Source organism: Aotus nancymaae, unplaced genomic scaffold (assembly GCF_030222135.1).
Source record: "Aotus nancymaae isolate 86718 unplaced genomic scaffold, 86718_ANA_hifiasm-v0.15.2.pri h1tg000012l, whole genome shotgun sequence".
Lineage (NCBI taxonomy): Eukaryota > Metazoa > Chordata > Mammalia > Primates > Aotidae > Aotus > Aotus nancymaae.
The window spans coordinates 7788353-7812728 of record NW_026988423.1 but is presented as its reverse complement, the minus strand read 5'-3'; the positions used below and the strand labels follow the sequence as shown (position 1 = coordinate 7812728).

Genomic DNA, 24376 nt, shown 5'->3' with positions numbered 1-24376 from the left:
GCCATTTTGTTAAACCAGTTATGGTTAATGATGGGGGCAGATCTCCCCCATCAGAAGACTGGCATGGCACTCAGAAATAGCAAGAAGTAAGACAAAGTGTGAGCCTCTGAAGGTTGGAAGATTTGAAATTAAGCCTGGCTACCACAGAGATGTACCTCGTATCTTTAGTGGTGACTGGACTGGGATGTCCGAGCTGCATCAAACACTTTTTGGCCCACATGAGTGTGGCCAGTGTTGGAATCTCAAAGATGACAGCATTTAAATTCCTTAACTTTTGGACCAATTGCTGCCATTTGTTGGCATTTTTGGAAGCACCAAGGAAACTTCTGTTGTGTTTTGTTTTGTTTTTCTGAGAGAGTCTCGCTCTGTCTCCCAGGCTAGAGTGCAGCGGTGTGATCTTGGCTCACTGCAACCTCCTCCTCCCAGGTTCAAGCAATTCTCTGCCTCAGCCTCCCGAGTAGCTGGGAAATATTTATTAACATCAATTTTCCAGAAACATTTTTCCCTTTTCCTTTTCGCCTGCATCCTCGACAGCTTAGTAGTAACTCTACAGTAAGCAGAAGGTTCTCCAGTTGTCCGTCTTTTAGGGCAGATGTAGACACAGTGCTTCTCTTTCTGAAAAGTGTACAGGACATCTCCTTATATTTCCGAGAGGCTGATGGAATGGAGAAATTGGTATTTAGAGTGACTTCAAGGGAGGATACGGCACTGAAACGTGAACGTCCGAATTCTGTAAAGATCCTGGGAACTGTTCTAAGTAATGATTGTGAAAGGACTCCAAGCAATGGCATCAGCTGCATAACCTATCATGCTGGTGTTAGAGCCTCTCTTCAGGGAGTTTTCCCAGATTGCAGGGGTTTATGCAGTTAGCCATGATTGGAGTTAGTTTAGAAGAGGATGCACAAAAGGCATCTTGGTTGGTAGGCAATGGTGTCGGTGGCAGAAGGATTTGCAGTAATCTTCAGTCTTTAGTGGATGACTTGAAATTTGTCCCAAACATTGGAATAGCCATGTCTTTATCAAGCAGAGATGGCAAAGGAAAAGGAGCAATGTCTGATGTCTCAGGAATGTCATTTTGTTTTCTTTACTGCAGGGTGGGGAAAGCAGAATGGGCCTCCCAGTTCACATCAGTGGGTTCTCTGTCCTCACTGACAACCTCAGGAACATGAAATGGAGAGGTTTGGGCAAGTGGAGAAACCTGGCAACTTTCTGGAGTGAATTTGTTTTCATGACTGTTGTCCCTGAAGCTTATGCTCCTTTGATCTTAGATTTAATAAAACTTCTGGAGACAGAAAAAAAAGTAACACTTCTATATTTTCAATATTTTACATTAGATTTTTGACACAGAAATATGTATAAATGACCCAAAATCCAAAGGGAAGGAAATATCACTTTCATTAGTAAAAAGCTTTTCTACCTTTCATCTCATCTCAGCCACTCAGAGTGTTTTCCAGAGGTAAACAATGCTACTAATTTCTTGTAAATCCTTTAATCTACTCTATTCATTAATAAGCATGTCTATTAAGCCTTTACTTTCTAAGCCAAAGGGTGGCATATTTTATATCCTATTCCACAATTCACTTTTTCTCACTTAATATATCTTGGAGACTGCTCTGTATCAGTGACAAAGAGCTGCATTATTCTAATTAATACTTACATAGTAACTCAATATATGAATCCATAATTACTTAACAATCCCTTATTTGTGCAAATTTGGGTTTGTTTTCAGTATTTTGCTTTATAAAACAAATACCGTAACCTTTTACATGTTACTTCACAAAGAAATACTGTAATTAATAACTGTTTACATGTTACTTCACAAATGTGAGTGAATCCATTAAAAAACTATCTCGCTTAAGGATTAGGTAGAGGAAGAACTGGAAAAGCAATTCGCCGATTCTACACTGTTGTCGTTGGGATCGTCCATGAGTGGCTTAAGCTCCTGGAGGTGGAGGTGTGCTTAATTTCACCCTAACCACGTTGATCAGCGGGTGAGGCAAGAACTGACATTGAGGCAGCCGCATCATTACTTTCTACCAAGAACTGCGAGATGAGAAAGTAGAAACAGTATGCCAAGGCAATCTAGGTAAAATGTTGGCAAATAAAGTACTTTTAGGAAATATTTTCTCTTGTGTATACAGATTTGATTAATGATTCTAATGAGTGCCTTTATTTAGGGAAGGGTAAGAAAAAACAAACTTCAATTTATAGACACTGTAAAAGGTTCCATATGTGTGCAATTCATTCGGTCTTCATGTTAGCCATGGCAAATAGTAATGTCTTTAGATCACAGACTTTTAGGCTTAGAAGGATGAATTTTCTCATGATCAGCAATTGGTAAGCAGCAGCTCTGAAATTCCACTCCAAAACAGACTTAGAATCTGTATAGGAAACTCACTGTTCTTCTCTGTGCTCCTAACACTTCTGCCACCAGATACGTGGGGATTTTTTTCACTCCAACCAATTCTTTAACTTTCCCAACACTGAGTGTCCTATAATTCAATTATGACACTAAATACCTGAAGTTGGTGCAGACCCCACAGGTTAAGGACACAATCCCGTAAGACCACTCCCCTCACTTCCAATGCCAATCATATGTCTGGGCCTCCTGAATGTCCCATAGACCAGCTATAAATGAGAGGTTTCTACAGACCACTCCTCATGGTCAATAATTTGCTAGAACAGGTCATAAAACTAGGGAAAACATTTACTTAAATTTATTTGGATGAAAGCTCCAAGCTTCTAATCATGGCTTGGTCTTTCTGATGACCAGCCTTCTTCTAAGAGCCCATGAAGAGTCATCTCATTAGAATAAAAGATGTTCTTATCACCCAGGAAATTCTAAAGGATGAGGGGCTCTGTGTTAAGAACCAGGATCAAAGACCAAATATTAGAACAAAAGATATGCCTACCATCCCTATCTATAAGAGTATTAGGAGCTCTGTTTCAGAAACCAGGACAGGGAGAAAATATTAGAACAAAAGTTTCTCCTAGAACCCCTAGTCCAAAGAAAATTCCAAAGGATTATGAGCTCTGTGTCAGGAACTAGAGCAGAGACCAACATATGTATTTCTTATTATTTCCAAGACCCCTATGTTAAGACAAGACCAGCACTTATGGCAAATTCATCAGGATTCCCAGAGAGAGAAAAGGTGAATGTTTCAATGCTTCCTACTTCTGAACAATTTTTTTTCAGAAAATTGGGAGTATGCCTACACCTGCAGGAAGGGAACAAGTGACTTCAGCTTTGCAGAGATTGAGAATGATGCTGAGAACAGGCTGGGAGTTACCAATAAGTAGCCACAGAATGGTGATAACCAGACGGAAAAGAAAGTAAGTGAATATAACCTGAGTGAGCTTGGAAGCACATTAATCCTCCAGATGATAATGCAACCTAGCCAATACCTTGAGACCCCATGAAGAGGACCCGGCTAAGCTATGACCCAGACTCATGACCCACGGAAACTGAAATAATAGATGTGTGTTTTTTTATTAGTGGTAATTTTCTACTCAGCAATAGATACCTAATATGTTGAGTGATTGCTTTGTTTGGAGCCACAGCTACAAAAAATAGCAATTATCCAGATGATTCAGGCCAAAACTCATTTGTGCTGAACAAAGTCTGGAGGCAGGGGATCCCAAGATGGCCAAATAAGAGGCAGCTCCGGAAAGCAGCTCCCAGCAAGAGAGACGCAGAAACCGAGTGGTCTCCACAATTCCAAATGAGGTACCATGTTCATTTTGTGGGTCTGGTTGGACAGTGGGTATAAACCAAATAGGGCAAGTTGAGCCAAGGCGGGGCACTGCCCCACCCAGGAGGAGCATGCAACCAACCAGAGGACTGGGGGATCTCCCCCTCTGTGGCTTTGGTTCAGCTACAGCACTCTACCCAAGCCCTCTACAACCCACAGAACAGGAGATCTTCACCAGGCTGAAAAGCCTCAGCGAGCTGCCTGAACAGAGCAGAACAGCAACTTTGGCTGGCACCAGGGACGTCAGCATAGATCTAGGTGGAAGCACTGGCTGACGTAAAAGCCAAAAAGTCAGTGGGATGGAGCTACCCATCTCCCAGAAAGAAGGGGAACTGAAAACAGGGAAACAGCCCATACAGCAGGATGGGTCCCCCCCAACCACCAACAAAGCCCAGCAGACTGGAAAAAACTCTCATGCCAGAGTTTTGCACCTAGAGAGTGACCAGGAATGATCCAGCTCAGTAGGGGGAGGTGTGGCAGCCATGGCAGAAGCCGGCCTAACTTTCCTGAGTAAATAAAAGACACAGCAGCTCCACTGAAACCATGGCAGCCCAGCAGCGCACCTGTAGGTAGACAAAGGAAAGGCCACCTCCCCAAGCAGCTACCTGAGATCAAAACTATATAAATCCAAAAAGATGGGAAGAAACCAGTGCAAGAAAAATGAAACCATCGAAAACCAGAACACCTTTCCCCCACCACAAGATCACAACTCCTCACCAGCAAGGGGACAAAGCTGGACAGAGAACAAATTTGACGAATTGACAGAAGCAGGCTTCAGAAGGTGGGAAATAATAAACATCTCTGAGTTAAAGGAACATGTTATAACCCAATGCAAAGAAACTAAAATCCTTGAAAAAAGGTTAGACGAAATACTAACTAGAATAACCAGCTTAGAGAAGAACATAAATGACTTGATGGAGCTGAAAAACACAGCACAAGAACTTCGTGGAGCATACACAAGTTTCAAAAACCGAATAGATCAAGCAGAAGAAAGGATATCAAAGATTGAAGATCAACTCAATGAAACAAAATGAGAAGGCAAGGAAAGAGAACAAAGAGTGGAAAAAAAATGAACAAAGCCTTCAAGAAATATGGGATTATGTGAAAAGATCTAATCTACACTTGATCAATGTACCAGAAGATGATGGGGAGAATGAATCCAAGCTGGAAAACACTCTTCAGGATATTATCCAGGAGAACTTCCCCAACCTTGCAAGGCAGGCCAACATTCAAATATAAGGAAATACAGAGAACACCACAGCAATACTCCTCTAGAAGAGCAACCCCAAGGCACATAATCATCAGGTTCACCACAGTTGAAATGAAGGAAAAAATACTAAGGACAGCCAGAGAGAAAGGTCGGGTCACTCACAAAGGGAAGCCCATCAGACTCACTGCAGATCTCTTGGCAGAAACTCTACAAGCCAGAAGAGAGTGGGGGCCTACATTCAACATCCTTAAAGAAACGAACTTTCAACCCAGAATTTCACATCCAGTCAAACTAAGCTTCATAAGTGAAGGAGAAATAAAATCCTTTATGAACAAGCAATTACTCAGAGATTTCATCACCACCAGGCCTGCCCTACAAGCGCTCCTGAAGCAAGCACTAACCACAGAGAAGAAAAACCAATACCAGCCACTGCAAAAAAGAACCAAATGGTAAAGACCAACAATGCAATGAAGAAATTATGCCAACCAAAGGGCAAAACAACCAACCAGTAGTAAAATGACAGGATCAAATTCACACATAACAATATTAACATTAAGTGTAAATGGACTAAATGCCCCAATCAAAAGACACAGACTGGCAAATAGGATAAAAAGCCAAGAACCATCAATGTGCTATATTCAGACCCATCTCACATGCAAAGACACACATAGACTCAAAATAAAGGGATGGAAGAAGATTTACCAAGCAAATGAAAAGCAAAAAAAAAAAAAAAAAAAAGCAGGGGTGGCAATCCTAGTCTCTGATAAAATGGACTTTAAACCAACAAAGATCAAAAGAGACAAAGAAGGGCATTACATAATGGTAAAAGGATCAATACAACAAGAAGAACTAACTATCCTAAATATATACACACCCAATAAAGGAGTACCCAGATACATAAAGCAAGTCCTTAATGATCTACAAAGAGACTCAGGCTCCTGTACAATAATAGTGGGACACTTTAACACTCTACTGTCAATATTGGACAGATCAACGAGACAGAAAATCAACAAACAAATCCAGGACTTGAACGCAGATCTGGACCAAGCCAACCTAATAGACATTTACAGAACTCTCAACCCCAAATCCACAGAATATACATTCTTCTCAGCACCACATTGCACTTACTCTAAAATTGACCACATAATTGGAAGTAAATCACTCCTCAGCAAATGCAAAAGAACAGAAATTGTAACAGTCTCTCAGACCACAGTGCAATCAAATTAGAACTCAGGATTAAGAAACAAATTCAAACCCGCACAACTTCATGGAAAATGAACAATTGGCTCCTGAATGTCAACTAGATAAAAAATGAAATGAAGGCAGAAATAAAGATGTTCTTCGAAGCCAACAAGAACAAAGACAAAACATACCAGAATCTCTGGGACACATTTAAAGCAGTGTCTAGAGGGAAATTCATAGCAATAAATGCCCAGATGAGGAGCAAGGAAAGGGCTAAAACTGACACCCTATCATCAAAATTGAAAGAGTTAGAGAAGGAAGATCAAAAACCTCAAAAGCTAGCAGAAGACAAGAAATAACTAAGATCAGAGCAGAACTGAAGGAGATAGAGACACAAAAAACCCTTCAAAAAGTCAACAAATCCAGGAGATAGTTTTTTGAAAAGATCAACAAAATAGATAGACTGCTAGCCAGACTAATAAAAAAGAAAAGAGAGAATAATCAAATAGATGCAATAAAAAACAATAAAGGAGACATCACCACTGATTCCACAGAAATACAAACTACAATCAGAGATTACTACAAACAACTCTATGCACATAAACCAATAAACTTGGAAGAAATGGATAAATTCCTGGACACTTGCACGCTCCCAAGCCTAAACCATGAAGAAGTTGAAACCTTGAATAGATCAATAAAAAGGGCTGAAGTTGAGGTGGCAATTAATAGCCTACCAACTAAAAAAGCCCAGGTCCAGATGGGTTTACAGTCAAATTCTACCAGATGTACAAAGAGGAGCTGGTACCATTCCTTCTGAAACTATTCCAAACAATACAAAAAGAGGGAATCCTCCCCAACTCATTTTATGAGACCAACATCATCCTAATACCAAAACTGGGCACAGATGCTGAGGCCAATATCCATGATGAACATTGATGTAAAAATATTCAATAAAATACTGGCAAACAGAATGCAACAGCAAATCAAAAAGCTTATTCATCATGATCAGGTAAGCTTCATCCTGGAGATAAAGGCTGGTTCAACATACCTAAGTCTATAAACATAATACATCACATAAACAGAACCAAAGACAAAAACCACATGATTATCTCAATAGATGCAGAGAAGGCCTTCAACAAAATTCAACAATGCTTTATGCTAAAAACCCTCAATAAACTAGGTATCAATGGAACATATCACAAAATCCTAAAAGCTATCTATGACAGACCGATAGCCAATATCATACTGAATGGGCAAAAACTGGAACCGTTCCCTTTGAAATCTGGCACAAGACAAGGTTGCCCTCTGTCACCACTCCTATTCAATATAATATTGGAAGTTCTAGCCAGAGCAATCAGGCAAGAAAAAGAAATAAAGTGTATTCAAACAGGAAAGGAGGAAGTCAAATTGTCTCTATTTGCAGATGACATGATTGTATATTTAGAAGACCCCATTGTCTCAGCGCAAAATCTCCTGAAACCGATAAGCAAATTCAGTAAAGTCTCAGGATACAAAATCAATGTGCAGAAATCACAAGCATTTCTATACACCAATAACAGACAAACAGAGAGCCAAATCAAAAGTGAACTCCCATTCACAATTGCGACAAAGAGAATAAAATATCTAGGAATACAGCTAACAAAGGATGTAAAGGACCTCTTCAAGAAGAACTACAAACCACTGCTCAAGGAAATAAGAGAGGACACAAACAGATGGAAAAACATTCCATGCTCATGGTTGGGAAGAATCAACATCATGAAAATGGCCATATTGCCCAAAATAATTTATAGATTCAATGCTATCCTCATCAAGTTTCCAATGACCTTCTTCACAGAACTGGAAAAAAACACTTCAAACTTCATATGGAGCCAAAAGAGAGCCCACAGAGCCAAAACAATCCTAAGCAAAAAGAACAAAGCTGGAGGCATCATGCTGCCTGACTTCAAACTATACTACAAGGCCACAGTCATAAAACAGCATGGTACTGGTACCAAAACAGAGACATAGACCAATGGAACAAAACAGAGGCCTCAGAAGCAACACCACACATCTACAACCATCTGATCTTTGACAAACCTGACAAAAACAAGCAATAGGGAAAAGATTCCCTGTTTAATAAATGGTGCTGGGAAAACTGGCTAGTCATGTGCAGAAAACAGAAACTGGACCCCTTCCTGACACCTCACACTAAAATTAACACCAGATGGATTAAAGATCTAAACATAAGACCTAATACCATAAAAACCCTAGAAGAAAACCTAGGAAAAACCATTCAAGACATAGGCATAGGCAAGGAATTCATGGCTAAAACACCAGAAGCAATGGCAACAAAAGCCAAAATAGATAAATGGCATCTAATTAAACTCCAGAGCTTCTGTACAGCAAAGGAAACAATCATTAGAGCGAACTGGTAACAAACAGAATGGGAAAACATTTTTGCAATCTACCCATCTGACAAAGGGCTAATATCCATAATCTACAAAGAACTAAAATAGATTTACAAGAAAAAAACAAGCCTATTCAAAAATGGGCAAAGGATATGAACAAATACTTTACAAAAGAAGACATCGATGAGGCCAACAAACATATGAAAAAATGCTCATCATCACTGGTCATTAGAGAAATGCAAATCAAAACCAAATTGAGATACCATCTCACACCAGATAGAATGGCGATTATTAAAAAATCTGGAGACAACAGATGCTGGAGAGGATGTGGAGAAATATGAACACTTTTACACTGTTGGTGGGAGTGTAAATTAGTGCAACCATTGTGGAAGACAGTGTGGCAATTCCTCAAGGACTTAGACATAGAAATTCCATTTGAACCAGCAATCCCACTACTGGGTATATACCCAAAGAATTATAAATTGTTCTATTATAAAGTCACATGCACATGTATGTTCATTGCAGCACTGTTTACAATACCAAAGACCTGGAACCAACCCAAATGTCCATCAACAATAGACTGGATAAAGAAAATGTGGCATATACACACCATGGAATACTACACAGCCATAAAAAACAATGAGTTTGTGTCCTTCATACAGACATGGATAACTCTGGAAACCATCATTCTCAGCAAACTGACACAAGAACAGAAAACCAAACACCGAATGTCATCACTCATAGGTGGGTGTTGAACAATGAGAATATGTGGACAGGGAGGGGAGCATCATACACTGTGGTCAGTTGGGGGGCACTAGGGGAGGGACAGAGACAGGTGGGGAAGGATAACATGGGGAGAAATACCAGATATAGGTGATGAGGGGAGGAAGGCAGCAAACCATCTTGCCGTGTATGTACCTGTGCAACAATCCTGCATGATCTGCACATGTACCCCACAACCTATATAGTACAATAAAAAAAATGAAAAAAGAAAGTCCGGAGGCAAAAATATCTCACCCCGTTTTGGAGCTCATAACCAGCAATGATACCCCTGACATAGAAAGACACATGACTGTGTCTAGGGTGGGCTTTAAGGCAAAATTTTGAAGTGGAAATAAATGGCCATTAATGTCCTTACTTGATTTGGGGTACATTTCTCTTATATTTCTACATCTTACCCACCTCTTTTTCCAGGCACAAAGCAGTACTAGAACACAGAATTTGCAGCCATTAATATGTTGCATGATAACAAGTTTAGAGTGTGTAAGTTATAAATGTTCCTTTCTTGCTATTGACTTAGGACATACAGTAGATAATGCATGTTTTAAGAAACAGAGAAGTTAGTAGAGTTAGAGCAAAACATACACAGAGAAAGACAGATAGGCAGACAGACAAAGAGAGACAGAGAGGAGGGAAAAGGTGACATGATGGTGATACGACAAGTGTAGGCAGGAATATGTGAACTGTATTTGAATTGCAGGAAGATGATCCAGGTATGAGAAGACCAAGAAGTGGAAATCTGTGAATCAGTGGAGGGAGGAGGAGCAAAGCCAGTGAAGAAGGAAAGGGTTAAGGTGATACAATGTAAGACTGCATTAAAAAATTCCACTGGGACCGGCCACGTAAAGGGCAGTCTGGAGATCAGGGAGGGGAGAGCAGTATCATGCTAAGCCCTAGGGTATAGCAGACAACCTGGCAGGCGGGCCTCTGTGCCTCAAGGACCAGGAGCAGAGAGAGTTCAGCTGGTCTACCTAACCTCTCTCTATCTAAGTAGGGAAGGGAGTGCCCCACGAAGTGGGTTTTGGGAGGTTGGATGGCAGTTCTACCTCCTCCACTCCATCATTCATTAATTCACGCATTTAACAGATATCCACTGCATGTCTACCGTATAGCAGGCAACATATGGGGCACAGAGCTTCACAAACATGGCCACATTCTTACAGAGTGTATATTCTCCAGAGGGAGATGGAGAAGTGAGCAGTCTACGTGATACACTACCAAGCATGATGGCCATAATGGGGGAAGCACACAGAACTGTGGGATTAGCGAGGAGGGGCTCTATCCCCAACGCTGAGAGATTAGGGAGGCTTTCAAGAGGAGTAGGCATCTATATGGAGAGCCAAAGAGCAAGAACTTAAGAGGTAAGAAGGAGGGAGGTGGTCCACGCAGGGAGAGAGAAGAGTCTGGAGAGTGTTGATTACTTGAACGGCCCAAAGCAATGCTTCTCAAGCCATCTGTGTGAAGGAACAGTTCCTTAAATTTCCAATTCATCATGGATACTTTTGTTATGAAAATGAGATGACAAAGACATTTTTAAATGCTCAGTTTTTAGATTATTAAATTAGATCCAATAGACATAAAATGACTTTATCAAATTGTTATGAAAGCATGCTCGATTGCTGAGCTTATCATTGACCAATTGCAGTCCATGAATCATCACTGATTCACAGACCGCACTTATGGAGCACTTGCCTATAGCAAACAGGAAAAGAGAAAAATTACAGTCTAGAGGGTTCTGGATGAAACAGACAAGGAAAAGAAGAATCAGTGAGCTGTTACCAGAACTCTTTCCGGGTGTAGGTAACATTCAGACTGCAGAAACCGGTGGCCAGAGAGTCATCATGCATCCGGCTGAATTGCAACCATTGACTTCTCACCACACCCACTGTCTAACACTAGTTAATTAGGTGGAAAGTGGGATACAATCAGTGAAACAGAGGGTTTTAGAGGAGGCTGAAGCTGGAATTTAGGAAGAATCAACTTCTTCCCATTCCAGCTTCAAAGCTGTTGTTAGCTTATGAGAATCCTCTGAGTCTGTAAAATAAACACCCATTCCAATTCAGTGGTTTCTGGTTAAAAGGGGAGGAAAAACAACAACAACAAAGACAAGAACAAGCAAATCAACAGCAATAAAAACGCGCAACAGCAAACGCTTCCCTCACATCCGTCTGGTCTGCTTACCTGGCTCCCGCCGTGCTTCTCAGGACTGGCTGCAGAAGTTTTCTTTGCTGAGATGCACTCTCCGGCCCTCATGAGCTGGGTTGCATGCACCTCCTGTACATTCCCAAGCTACACTCCAATCACAGCATTTATCACTCTGTATTTAACTGTCTCCTCAAATTCATCCTACACTGGACTGCAACTTCCTTTGCTTATTTTCCACTGTAATTCACAGATTGGTACGTGGTAGCTACTCCGTAAATCACTGTTTGTTAAATGAAAGCATGCATAACTCCCTTGAACTAGGAAAAAGTTATGTACCGAGTACTAGCTCGGCCAGAGAGACCCCCATGGCACTGAAGGAACTGAGAAGCAGATACCCAGAGAGAACAGCAAAGTGGGTCTATTTGGGGGCCAGCAGCCTTCCAAACAGAGGCTCTGAGGCTGACAGCATTCCAGGCTGAAGGCCCCCAGCAGATTCTGATCCACATATTTAGTCCCTCTGAACAGGTGATTATTATTAACAAACAGGTGTTCTGTATTTTCTCATAACAAAAAATTACACCAAGTAAGCAGCTGGGGCCCGCTTTGCACTGATTACAAACAAGCTAGAAAGTGTTCTCCACAAGGGAGCCACGGGGGCAGGGTCGGATACCTTAAAGAATTGTTTCAACTGGTGTACGATATTTATACATTGTCCTACCACTTTGGAATGCCCCCAGTAGTTTTCTACTTGTAGGGGGACAGCTAGGTTTTCCTTGCCATCGTTCTTCCTAGCAAACAATATATTCTATCATACACTCAGCATTCATCAATATTCATAAACAACATTTCTCAACAGTAATGTCAACTTTAGAATGTGAAGAATTAGAGAATGAGTTGTGGTTGACAGGCATGAAGTCTGGAGAGCAAAGACATTCCAGAGGAAGCAAGCCGCATTCACAATGGCATGGAGATGTTAAAGGGCATGTTTGAGGAATCCCAAGGAAACATCTGAGAGAGTCAAAGAAAGGGGTTCACATTAATTTATGTTTTAGAGAAAATATATGAAGTATCAGCTTTCTAACATGTGACTGAGGATAAAATTAATGTAACATTTCAGTAAATAAAACAATAGAGCAAAATTTCTTCCAAAAGTTTATGTCATTATTTTTTATTTAGTCACTCATTTAGCACATTTGCTCATTTAATAATCATTCCAATGCATCCATTAAATCTGTTTTTGAAGTAGGAAACGTAAATAAGAAATAAATTGCCCACTCATTTAGCTAAGTAATACACGTTACCACTACATGCGTAGTATATTTTCTCAGCAGCAATAAAACAGGAAAAAAAAATACTTCATCAATTAAACAAGCACACACTAAAGAAATGGCTTGGTTTCTTTCTCTCTCTGTATCTTTTTTTTTGAGACTGAGTCTCACTCTGTCACCCAGGCTGGTGTACAGTGGCATGATCTCAGCTCACTGCAACCTCAGCCTCCCAGGTTCAAGCTATTCTTGTGCCTCAGCTTCTCAAGTAGCTGGCCCGCCACCATGCCCAGCTATTTTCTTTATTTTTCTAGTACATATGGGGTTTCACCATGTTAGCCAGGCTGGTCTTGAACTCCTGGCCTCAAGTGATTCTCCCGCCTAGGCCTCCCAAAGTGCTGGGATTACAGGCGAAAGCCACTGCTCCCGGCCTTCCTTGATTTCTTAAGGTTTAAATCAAAGGAAGTGGTTGAAGATACATACAACCTTCTTAATCCCTGCAAAGTCAGTAGGAAATCCAGTTCTTTATCTTCTTCCCTAGAAGAAGGACATGGTGAATTACAGGCCTACTTACATTTAGAAGCTGATTTGTAATTATACATACTAGTAAGACCTTCCCAACCATATTAATGGAATGTCACTGCATCACCATTAGCTACAACTAAAAGGTGACAAATGCATGATAAGTGAGTTTAGAGGGTAAGTTAGCTTGGAAATTTGCCACCTCCACAATTGTTCTTAAAATCATATTTGGCTGACAAATATGATGATGGTGGTGATAATGATGATTATATGATGATGCAATACTTGGTAACACAGCTGCTTCTTGAGCAATGCTCCCAAATCTCTAAAGCCGATGATTCAACTTGGTTTATTATGGCGGTTCAGCAGATAATATTTGTTTGTCCTTGTTTCATTTAACTGAACAGCAACAATTTCCTCAAGAGTCATTTCCTGTGGTAAGTTTAAATTCCCTTGAAATGAACCAACCCTGACCCTTGATTCATAGTCAGATTGTTTTGCTTTCTAAGAAAGAAAACAACCAAGAATTTCAAGATCTCAGTTTCCTCATTTGCAACCTAAGAGGGTTTAATTAGATTTGTGGTTTGTTTGTTTTTTTAACTGTTACAGAATAGTGGTTCATATTTTGGGGGTATATGTGATATTTTGACACATGAATACAATGTGTAATGTTCATACCACGGCAATTGGGATATTTATCACTCCGAACATTCATCCCTTCTTTATGTTGTGAACATTCTAATTCCTCTCTTCCAGCTACTTTGAACTATACCGCAAATTATTGTTAACCATAGTTACCCTACTGTACTATCAAAAACTGGATCTTATTCCTTTTATCTAACTATATCTTTATACCAATTATAATTAGATTTTTTAAAGGTATCTGTTAACTCTAAGAAAAAATAGCCATCATGAAATACTGTGTAACAAATATTAAAGTAGATATATGTTATATATATAATTTTGTTCAATTCTTCTGAAAACCATTTTGGGATTGGGGGGAGTTTTGTTACTATCATTATAATTTTCTAGTCAAAAGAACTGAACTGAATTGAGTCTTCATACTCAGTTAGGGATAGGGTTGGATTTCCAGTCTCTACCTGCTAAATCTCTATCTACTTCATATCCAACATCATACCTTCAAGTTCTGTCTCCCATTCACTATTCCATGAGCTCATCATTATACAGTTTTTCAGAATTTTCAGTGTAGCAATTTAGAATGCCAGTCATTTGAGGTTTGAATCATGCTGTCTTATATTTTTAATCACTTTCTTTCTATTCTTTCTTTTAGAGCAAGAAGTCTCTGTTCTCCAACCAGTGACCCAAATATTACCTCATGTACAATAGAGACGCAAGTATGGACTTCCAACACATGACGGATAAGAACAAATTCTCCCCGCTTACGTACCAAGGACGTGGGCTGTATTTCTCTGAGTATTTCTGTTTACCTTTTATTCCATATAATACCTGATCACAGTGTAAGTTTTTGATGTCAGGGAAATAATGATTACTATTGTATTAGCACAATTTATAAAACACACGTCTATAACAGTGTATCTCTATCCTGTAGAAAAAAATTCATACATAAAGGAAGACAAGTATTCAAGCATAAGGCAAAACATGAGAAGTCCTTTAAAAAAGCTACAAAATACCACAGAATTCCAACAAATTAAACAATATAATGTTAGACAGAAAACAAAATCTAATACACGTTAGACTCGTTGATATGAAATGAAATTCTTAGTGTAGTAGGCTTAGGCTTGGAAGTGGAAAGCAACAGCTCTGATTCTAGTGCTCTTCACTAGATGCACGATCTGGGACAAGTGATGGCCCATGTCTCTAAGTTTTCTCATTTGACAAGTGAGGGGTTTGAATTAGATTGGTGATGTTTACACTCACTCCATTGTTATGTGGTATTTGGGGATTATGTTAGAGGGGCATAGAGAGAGGTAGTAGGATGAGGCGAGTCTCTAGAGCTCAATGCTTCTACTTCAAGCACGACTACTGTGCTTTGCTTTTTTATCTGTTTGCAAATTTGCTGTTTGCTGGACGTACACAAAGATTGCTGTTTCAGTAAAGCATTCAGTATTATCATTGTTGCCAAGCACCATACTGAATGACCACCAGATTTCTTATTACATGATTCTTCATGAAGATGACATCATGTGCAATTTCTTGCTCTAGCCCAGTGATCACTACGGTGGTTTCCTCAGTTTACCAGGAGTCCCCCTTTCCTGTTTCTGAGTCTACCGAGTGAACTAGGGGATCCCTGGCAGGAAGCACCAGGAGCACAGAGGTGATGGCTTCTCCACAGCCAGTGCATGCGCCCTATGGTGGTCAGGGAGTTCCAGCCTCATTTCGGCTGGGAAAAGATGACCTATATTCCATCTGTCCTAGAAAATGCCTCCTTTTCTGATTTCCCTTGCCTTTGCAAGTATCAGAAGTCCTGTGAGAAAGAGGAAATTTGGTTTTTTCCTGAGAAATTTATTCACTTCCCCTTTTCTGTTTGCATTCATGTGATACTGCACATTTAGATGGGGAAGTTGTGGTTAAACATTAAATTGAGAAAGGAGAATGTGTTCTTTATTTTATTTTATTTTGAAATGGAGTCTTGCTCTGTCATTCAGGCTGGAGTGCAGTGGCGCGATCTCAGCTCACTGCAACCTCTGCCTCCCAGGTTCAAGCAATTCTCTGCCTCAGCCTCCCGAGTAGCTGGGATTACAAGCACCTACCACCACGCCCAGATAATTTTTGTATTTTTAGCAGAGAAGGGGTTTCACTATCTTGGCTAGACTGTTCTTGAACTCCCGACATTGTGATCCACCTGCCTCAGCCTCTGAAAGTGCTGGGATTATAAGTGTGACCCACCACACCTGGCCAGAGAATGTGTTCTTACCCATCATGTGTTGGAAGTTCATATACACATCTCTATTGTACATAAGATCACTGTCTTCTGTCTAATTGCAGCACTTTGTATGAATCTCTTACAGCACAAACTAAAGGTACCATTCATGAATAATTTACTGGCCTATTTTTCCTTTCTCCAGTCTAAGTGACTGGAAATATTGAGACAATATTTGTTGAATGGAGGAAGACATATGTGAATGGATAAATAAATGCAGCCTAGCCCCCTAGATTAAATGTGTTCAAGCATCCATAGAGAAAGTATCGCTAGATATAGTAAAGAAAACAACAGGCTACTCTGCTGAAGAGGAGGAAGCTCTGAGACTTCATGAAAAGAGAGAGAGGGAGACCCCGGTGTCCCTGTTGACCCCAGCCTTCCAATCTTCTCCACCAAAACAGCAGACCTGTGATGAAGCCAGAACATCTTGGGTGTTCTACCCCCAGTCACGATCTGACTGCAGCCACAAAAGAGATTACAAACAACCAAACTGTTCGGTTGAGATCCAGCCATAGAATTGTTACAGTTTTGAGACACTAAATTAGCAGTGGTTTGTTATAAGCTAAATATATACAGGACAGGCAACCAAGTAAGCAAACAACAAATAATATCCCACAAGGTAGAAGGCTAAACAGGATCGATACTATGCCTAGAATCTACGTGGAAGACCTTTCCCACCATTTCTGGGAAAATGAAGCTCATTATTAACAGAAAGAATGAAAGAGAGCTTTATTATGGCACACACACACACACACACATACACACACACACGAAAAACATAATGAAAAAAAGCCAATTGGGTCACTTAGGAACTCTCTTGGGGGGACCAGGACAAAGACTCATCTCCATAACTTCTGCTTTGGAGTATCTGCTGCTGAATTACTGGATGTGATGTTTCATTTTCCCACATAGATGATGTGATGATGGCAGAGGCCATGTTCTTGTGTGGGGTATAGTTGCTTTAATCACTCACAATGCCTAGTACTGTATTCTATAGTTAGTAGGCTCTAAAAAAACAATAACTGATGAAACATACGGCTAACTGACCCAACTTTTAATCATATAGATCCTGAGGTAAACACTGTCCAATAGAAATGTAATACGAATGCTGAGTGCAATGGCTCATGCCTCCAATCCCAACCCTTTGGGAGGCCAAGGCTGGAGGATCACTTGAGCCCAGGAGTTCAAGATTAGCCTCGGCAACATAGTGAGACCTCATCTCTACAAAAAAAAAGTTAGCTGGGCATGGTGGTGTGCACCTATAGTCCTAAATACTTCGGAAGCAGAGGCAGAAGGATCATTTGAGCTCAGGAGTTCAAGGCAGCAGTGAGCTGTGATCATGCCATTCATTCCAGTCTGGGTGGCAAAGGGAGAAAAAAGAGAGAAAGAGAGGAAGAAATGAGGAAAGAAGGAAAGAAAAAAGAAAGAAAGAAAGAAAGCAAAGGAAAGAAGGAAGGAAGGAAGGCAAGAGCTTCATGTAGAACTTTAAATTTTCTAGTTGCCACATTTTTAAAAGGAAGAAGAAAAGAAGAGAGATAAATTTTAATGATATATTTTATGTAACCCAATATATTTAAAATATCATTTTAGCATGGGCAACCAATATTTAAAAATCATGAATACTTGCATTTTTAAAAATACTTAGTCTTCAAATGTGGTGCATATTTTACACTTGTGGCACACCTCAATACAGATTAGCCACATTTCACAGGATTCAGTGGTCACATAGATTACTAGGTACTCACCCAGCTTCATAACAGAACAACTGATTGCTGTCAAGGTCCTCTCAGAAATACGCTTCTCATGTAGAACTTTCACAGTCATTAACTTTCACTGAAAAATGATTCAGCTAAAAAGTTTGTTTCATTTTATTTAGCTTTATGATGCACACTATCAAAAGCCAAGATTATCTTGACAAAGAAAATATCACAGTAGTGTAGTGTATTGTAGTGTTTTAACAGACCCAATCAGTGCGGGGCAGGAAATAACATTCTATATGGAGGAGATCCAGGTTCCTTTGAGTGGCGATAGACTTTGGGAAGCACATTTTACTTATGCCCTTTTTCTCTCTCTTGTGTTGCCATAGGACCCTGTCTAAGTGGTGGTCCTGGAAAGTAGTAGTCCTAATAAGAAGTAAGAGATGAGGGGACATCAGGACAATAACTCTGTATATCACTCCTAGCAAAAACTAGAATCCCTGCAATGGGCTACAAGCTCTCCCTCTCATCTGCCTCTGTCTGCAATCACTCGCTTTGTCCCCTACTACTCTGCTCCAGCCACATTGGTCTTGGTGCTATTTCTTGAATATGTGTGTTCATTCACTCGTTGACACTTTTCCCAGGTCATTTCCTCAGACAGGAGCACTTTCCCCCTAGATATTTTTATGGATGACTTAGTCATGCCTTACAGCTTTACTTAACTGTGTAGGATGGGATGTGTTTCATTGTTGATGGCCTTATTGATGATAATTATGAGTTTGCAAAAGCAACTGGTTAATTTCCATTATGTTACAATATCCGATGAATGTTGAGACCACACATTGCAAATGAAGAGGATGTCACCCTAGGTGAATCACATAGCATTTTGTTTTCTGGGACCCTACATAAAGAGGGACCCTACATAAAGAGCCTTTGGGGTGAGACACCGGAACAGCAATCAGGTAGGGAGCCATCATTTGCCTTGACCTGAGAAGGAAGACAAAGGCCAGCATGTCCAGTTTTTTTTTTTTTTTTTTTTTTTTTTTTTTGCTGCTGGTGCTGCTCTGGGGTGTGGGGTCATGTGCCTTCCCAGAGACTGCAGAAACACAGGAACAAGATGCAGAGATAGTCTAGGTAAACGCTGCATTGCACCTGCCAGTAATCCAAGAGCATTGTGTTTCCATTTTTCAAAGGTCAAGAGGTAGGTCAGTCTCATAATCTGAAGGTCGTGAATTCAATCCTCACACAGGGCACCACCACCACCACCTGCTGAGTCTGTCCCGCAGACCCTGGCGGACCAATGAAATGAGTACTCAGACACAGGTATGCAGTGTAAGAGCAGCTAGGTGACTGCCTGGCTCTAGGGGACAGAAAGCAGCACCGAGAAGGCTGCTTGCTTTTATTCAGTGCACGCACAATGCCGAAAGCCAGGAGCAAACACAACCTGTAGGTAATTAACATTTATTGTCCCCTTTCAGGGAATGTCAGGCCTGCACGGATGATCAAAGGTCAGTTCCTGGTCAACATAAGTAAACAAGCCTGTTTAAGATAAATTCCCCCACACTCCCTTGTACCTACTTTTTGCCCTCTGCCTCAGGGTTATCAAACAGCTGCCTTCAGCTATTCTCCTCCGGGGCTCTGCAAAACCTTCTGAACTTTCAGAAGGTTTTGCAGAGCCCCGGGGGAGAATGGTGCAGTGGCTCACGCCTGTAATCCCAGCACTTTGGAAGGCTGAGGTGGATTGCTTGAGCCCAGGGTTTGAGGTTGCAATGAGCTTTGATTGCATCATTGCACTCCACCCTGGGAAACTGAGCAAGACATTGTATGAAAAAAAAGCGCACACACACAAAAACTATTGTCCATCCATAGACTTCATTTTAGAAAGTAAAGCTAGAGGGAACCAAAGGCGCAACACATACAATGGCAGTACCAATTGTGATTCAGACCTCAGAGTAAAACTAGACTTAACAATGGCACGGGTTCTTCTCCCACAGTAACGTTTCTGTACCACTGCTAATAATAAGGGCTACGAGATCATTACAGAAGCTGACAGATTTTTTTCCCTCTTCGCATTCCAGCATTAAGGAAAAAGGCTATATTGTCACAACAGTGAAAAGCTGCGATTTTTCAGAAAAGTGAGAAAGATTTTACTTCTAGTATTTTAGTATTCTTTTCTTTATCAAAAAACCTAGGAAACTGTGACTACAACTTGAAGAGTGAAATCAATGAATTTGGAAGGCAGAGAGACAGTAGCCCAGTGGTTGAGAAGCTGAAGCAAATGCAGAAATTCTTTGGGCTAAAGGTAACTGGGAAGCCAGATGTGAAAACCCTGAATGTGATGAAGCAGCCCAAATGTGGGGTGCCTGATGTGACCTCCCTTGTCCCCACTCAAGAGATCCCTCGTTGGGAGCAAACACATCTGACCCACAGGAACTAGACTGAGCACCAGAGTGAGAGAGCTGTTTCCCACCACGTGGGGAGAAATGAGGTTCGCTGTGTCTCTGTTCTCCTTTTTCATTTTAAGGATCAAAAGGTACACACCAGATTTGCCTCGAGAGGATGTGGACAGTGCCATTGGGAAAGCCTTTAACTCTGGAATAATGCCTCAGCCCTGACCTTCACCAGGGACTTTGAGGGTGAAGGGACAAAATGTTATCCTTTGTGTGGGAAGGTAAGCTCTTCTCTCCTAAAACCATTCTGAACATCCCCTCCTGCTACCCTGAGACCTGCTCCGTCAGAATTGCAGATGGAGGAAACCCTGACAGATGAAGAGTATCTTTTGGCTCCTTGCTATAGCTCTCTTGTCTCTCCTGGGTAAGGCTGAATAAAACCGGGTTGTATCTTTGTTAGGTGTTTATGTAATCCTGCAGCTTTTATTTATCTGGGAAAGTGTTTATTTCTCTGTGTTTGAAGGATTTTTTCACTAGATATATTATTCTAGGATACTGTTTCTTCAGCACTTTAAATATGTCATGCCACTCTCTCCTGTCTTCTTTGTCCTTTCAGAGACTGATTACTAAATGCCTTGAGGTAGTCTTATGTGGGTTAAATCTGCTTGGTGTTCTATAACCTTCTTGTACTTGATATCTTTCTCTAGGTTTGGGAAGTTCTCTGTTATTATCCTTTTGAATAAACTTTATACCCCAATCTCTCTCTTTCTCTCTCTCTACCTTCTCTTACATTTAGCATTTTGAGGCTATTTTCTAGACATCGTAGGTATGCTTTTATCTTTTTTCTTTTGCCTCCTCTGACTGTGTATTTTCAGATAGCTTGTCTTCAAACTCACTATTTCATCAGCTTGATCAACTGTGCTGTTAAGAGACTCTGAGGCATTCTTCAGTATGTCAGTTGCATTTTTCAGTTTAAGAACGTTTGCTTGATTCCACTTAATTATTTCAATTTCTTTGTTAAAAGAACTTTTTAAAAAACCTATCCTATAATAAATGCTAATCAGGTACACAATTCACAGTAGTAGTAAGTACACACAAAAACACAGAATGTTATAACACTATAACTGTAGTATGTAAACTCATATCTTGCATAGAAAGACTAAAAGATGAATCTTTGAAAAATAATAACTACAACAACTTTTCAAGACATAGTATATAGTAAGATAAATAGAAACAACAAAAAAGTTAAAAAGTGGGGGGATGAGGTTAAAATGTACAGTTTTTATTAGTTTTATTTTTGCTGATTTGTTGATGTAATCAGTGTTAAGTTGTCATCAATTAAAACAATGATTTATAAGATATTGTTTGCAAGCTTCATGGTAACTTCAAGTCAAAAACTACACAACAGGTATACAAAAAATCAAAAGCAAGAATTTAAAACATACAACTTGAGAAAATCACCATTGCTAAAAGGAAGACAGGAAAGAACAAAGGAAGGAAGAGAAGACCAGAAAACAAATGACAAAATGGCAAGAATAAGTCCTTACTTATCAATAATAATACTGAATGTAAACGGACTAAAGTCTTCAGTCAAAAGATTCAGAATGGATTAAAAAATAAGACCCAATCATCTGTTGCCTACAAGAAACACACTTCACCTCTAAAGAATGAAAATAAAGCAGTGGAAAAGGATACTCAATACAAATGAAAGCCAAAAGAGATCAAGAGTAGCTATACTTACATCAGACAAAATAGATATCTAGACAAAAACTATGAAAAGAGACAAAGAAAGTCATTACATGGTAATAAAGTGGTCAATTCAGTAAGAGGGCATAACAGTCACAAACATATATGCACAAAACACTGGAGCAGACAGATATATAAAGCAAATATTATTAGAGCTAACAAGATAGATAGACCCTAACACATTAATAGCTGGAGACTTCTATACCCTATTGGACAGATCTTCCAGACAGAAAATTAACAAAGAAACACTGGACTTAATGCAGTGTAGACTAAATGGACCTAATAGGTATTTACAGAACATTTCATCCAACAGGTACAGAATACACACTTTTCTCCTCAGCACATGGATCATTCCCAAGGATAGAGCATATGTTACACTGTAAAACAAGTCTATAAAATTTAAAAACTTAAAATAATATCAAGTATCTTCTCTGACCACAATAAAATAAAACTAGAAATCAATAATAAGGAATTTTGGAAACTATACAAACACATGAAAATTAAACAATATCTTCCTGAATGACCAGTGAGTCAATGAAGAAATTAAGAAGGAAATTAAAAAATTTATTGTAACAAATCAAAGTGAAAATACAAAATAGTAAAACTTATGGGATACAGTGAAGCAGTACTAAGAGAAAAGATTATAGCAATAAGTGCATACCTCAAAAAGTAGAAAAAATTCAAATAAATAATATAACGATGCCTCTTAAAGAACTAGGAAAGCAGAAGCAAATCAAACCCAAAATTAATAGAAGAAACAATAAAATCAACATTCAAATAGCAATAGCATTTCTATATGTGAACTGCCAACAATCTAAAAAAGAAATTAAGAAAGCAATCGTTTACAATAGCTACAAATAAAATATCTAGAAATAAACTTAATCAAATAAGTGAAAAATCTCTACAATGAAAACTATGAAACTTTGATGCAAGAAATTGAAAAGGACACCAAATAATAGAAAGATATTTCATGTTCATGGATTGGAAGAATCAATATCATTAAAATACCCATACTACCCAAAGCAATCTACAGATTCAATGTAATTCCTGTCAAAATAGCAATGACATTCTTCATAGAAATAGAAAAAGAAATATTAAATTTATATGAAACCATAAAATACCCAGAATAGCCAAAGCTATCCTGAGCAAAAAGAACAAAACTGGAGGAATCACATTACCTGACTTCAAATTATATATACTACAGAGCTATGGTAACAAAAACAGCATGGTACTGGCATAAAAACAGACACATAGACCAATGGAACAAATTAAGAACCCTGAAGTAAATCCATAAATCTATAGTAAACTTGTTTTTGACAAAGATGCCAAGAACATAAACTGGGGAAAGGACAAGACAAGGATGACCATTTTCACCATTATTATTCAACATAGTACTGGAAGTCCTTGGAAACTATACAAACACATGGAAATTAAACAGTATCTTCCTGAATGACCAGTGAGTCAATAAAGATATTAAGAAGAAAGCTAGAGCAATGAGACAAGAGAAAGAAATGAAAGGTATCCAAATTGGAAAGGAAGAAGTAAAATTATCCTTGTTTGCAGATGATATAATTTTATATTTGGAAAAAAACTAAAAACTCCACCAAAAAGCTTATTAGAACTGATAAACAAATGCAGCAAAGTTGCAGGATACAAAATCTTAGTGAAGTATTTTTATAATGAATTTATCTTTGAGTATTATTTTTTTCTGTCTACCAGCATAATAAATGCATGCTCAGTAATTGAAAACAAGATGTAAATTCAGCTGTGAACTCCTTCTTCTGAATCAGCCTTGGAGATGCCACAGAAGTGAGGTGAAGGTTGATGGATCCTAGAACCAGAAATGGATGGGGAGAAACCCTTAAGTTGGCTGATGAACAAACCAGTCAGGGGATGAGAATGACCTCTTGTGTGGGAGAGGCTCAGGTGCTTCCAACTATGAACAAGTTTTAAGAAGCACATAGGGCACTAACTATTTTATTCATAGCAAGAGTCCATGTCCCTACAATGATCTACAGGTCCTAGGTGATGTGTCCTCATTGCACCCACATCCTCATCTTATTTCATAATTTTTTCTCCTTTGCTTACCCTAGTCCTGCCACATAGATGTCTTGCTATTTTTTGAACATGGGATGTATGTCCATATCTCAGTGCCTTTTTGCTGGAATTCTCTTCCTTCAGCTATTTAATGTACTGACTCCCTCACTTCTTTCTCAACTTTGCTCAAATATCACCTTTTCAATGAGGTCTTCCTTGGCTTACTTCCTTTAATATTGCAGCCATCACCTCTCCCTCACACAGACACAGTCATGTTCTCAATTGTCCTACACAGCTCTAGAATGTTTTTACATAGCATGTATTACCTCCTAACCTACATGTAACTTAATCACTTACATAC

The 24376-nt window shown here is 39.5% G+C and overlaps 1 pseudogene; it reads left to right on the top strand.

Moving 5' to 3' along the window:
• Positions 1 to 20: 20 nt before the first annotated feature.
• Positions 21 to 20279, top strand: LOC105719445 (sacsin-like; annotated as a pseudogene).
• Positions 20280 to 24376: the final 4097 nt, after the last annotated feature.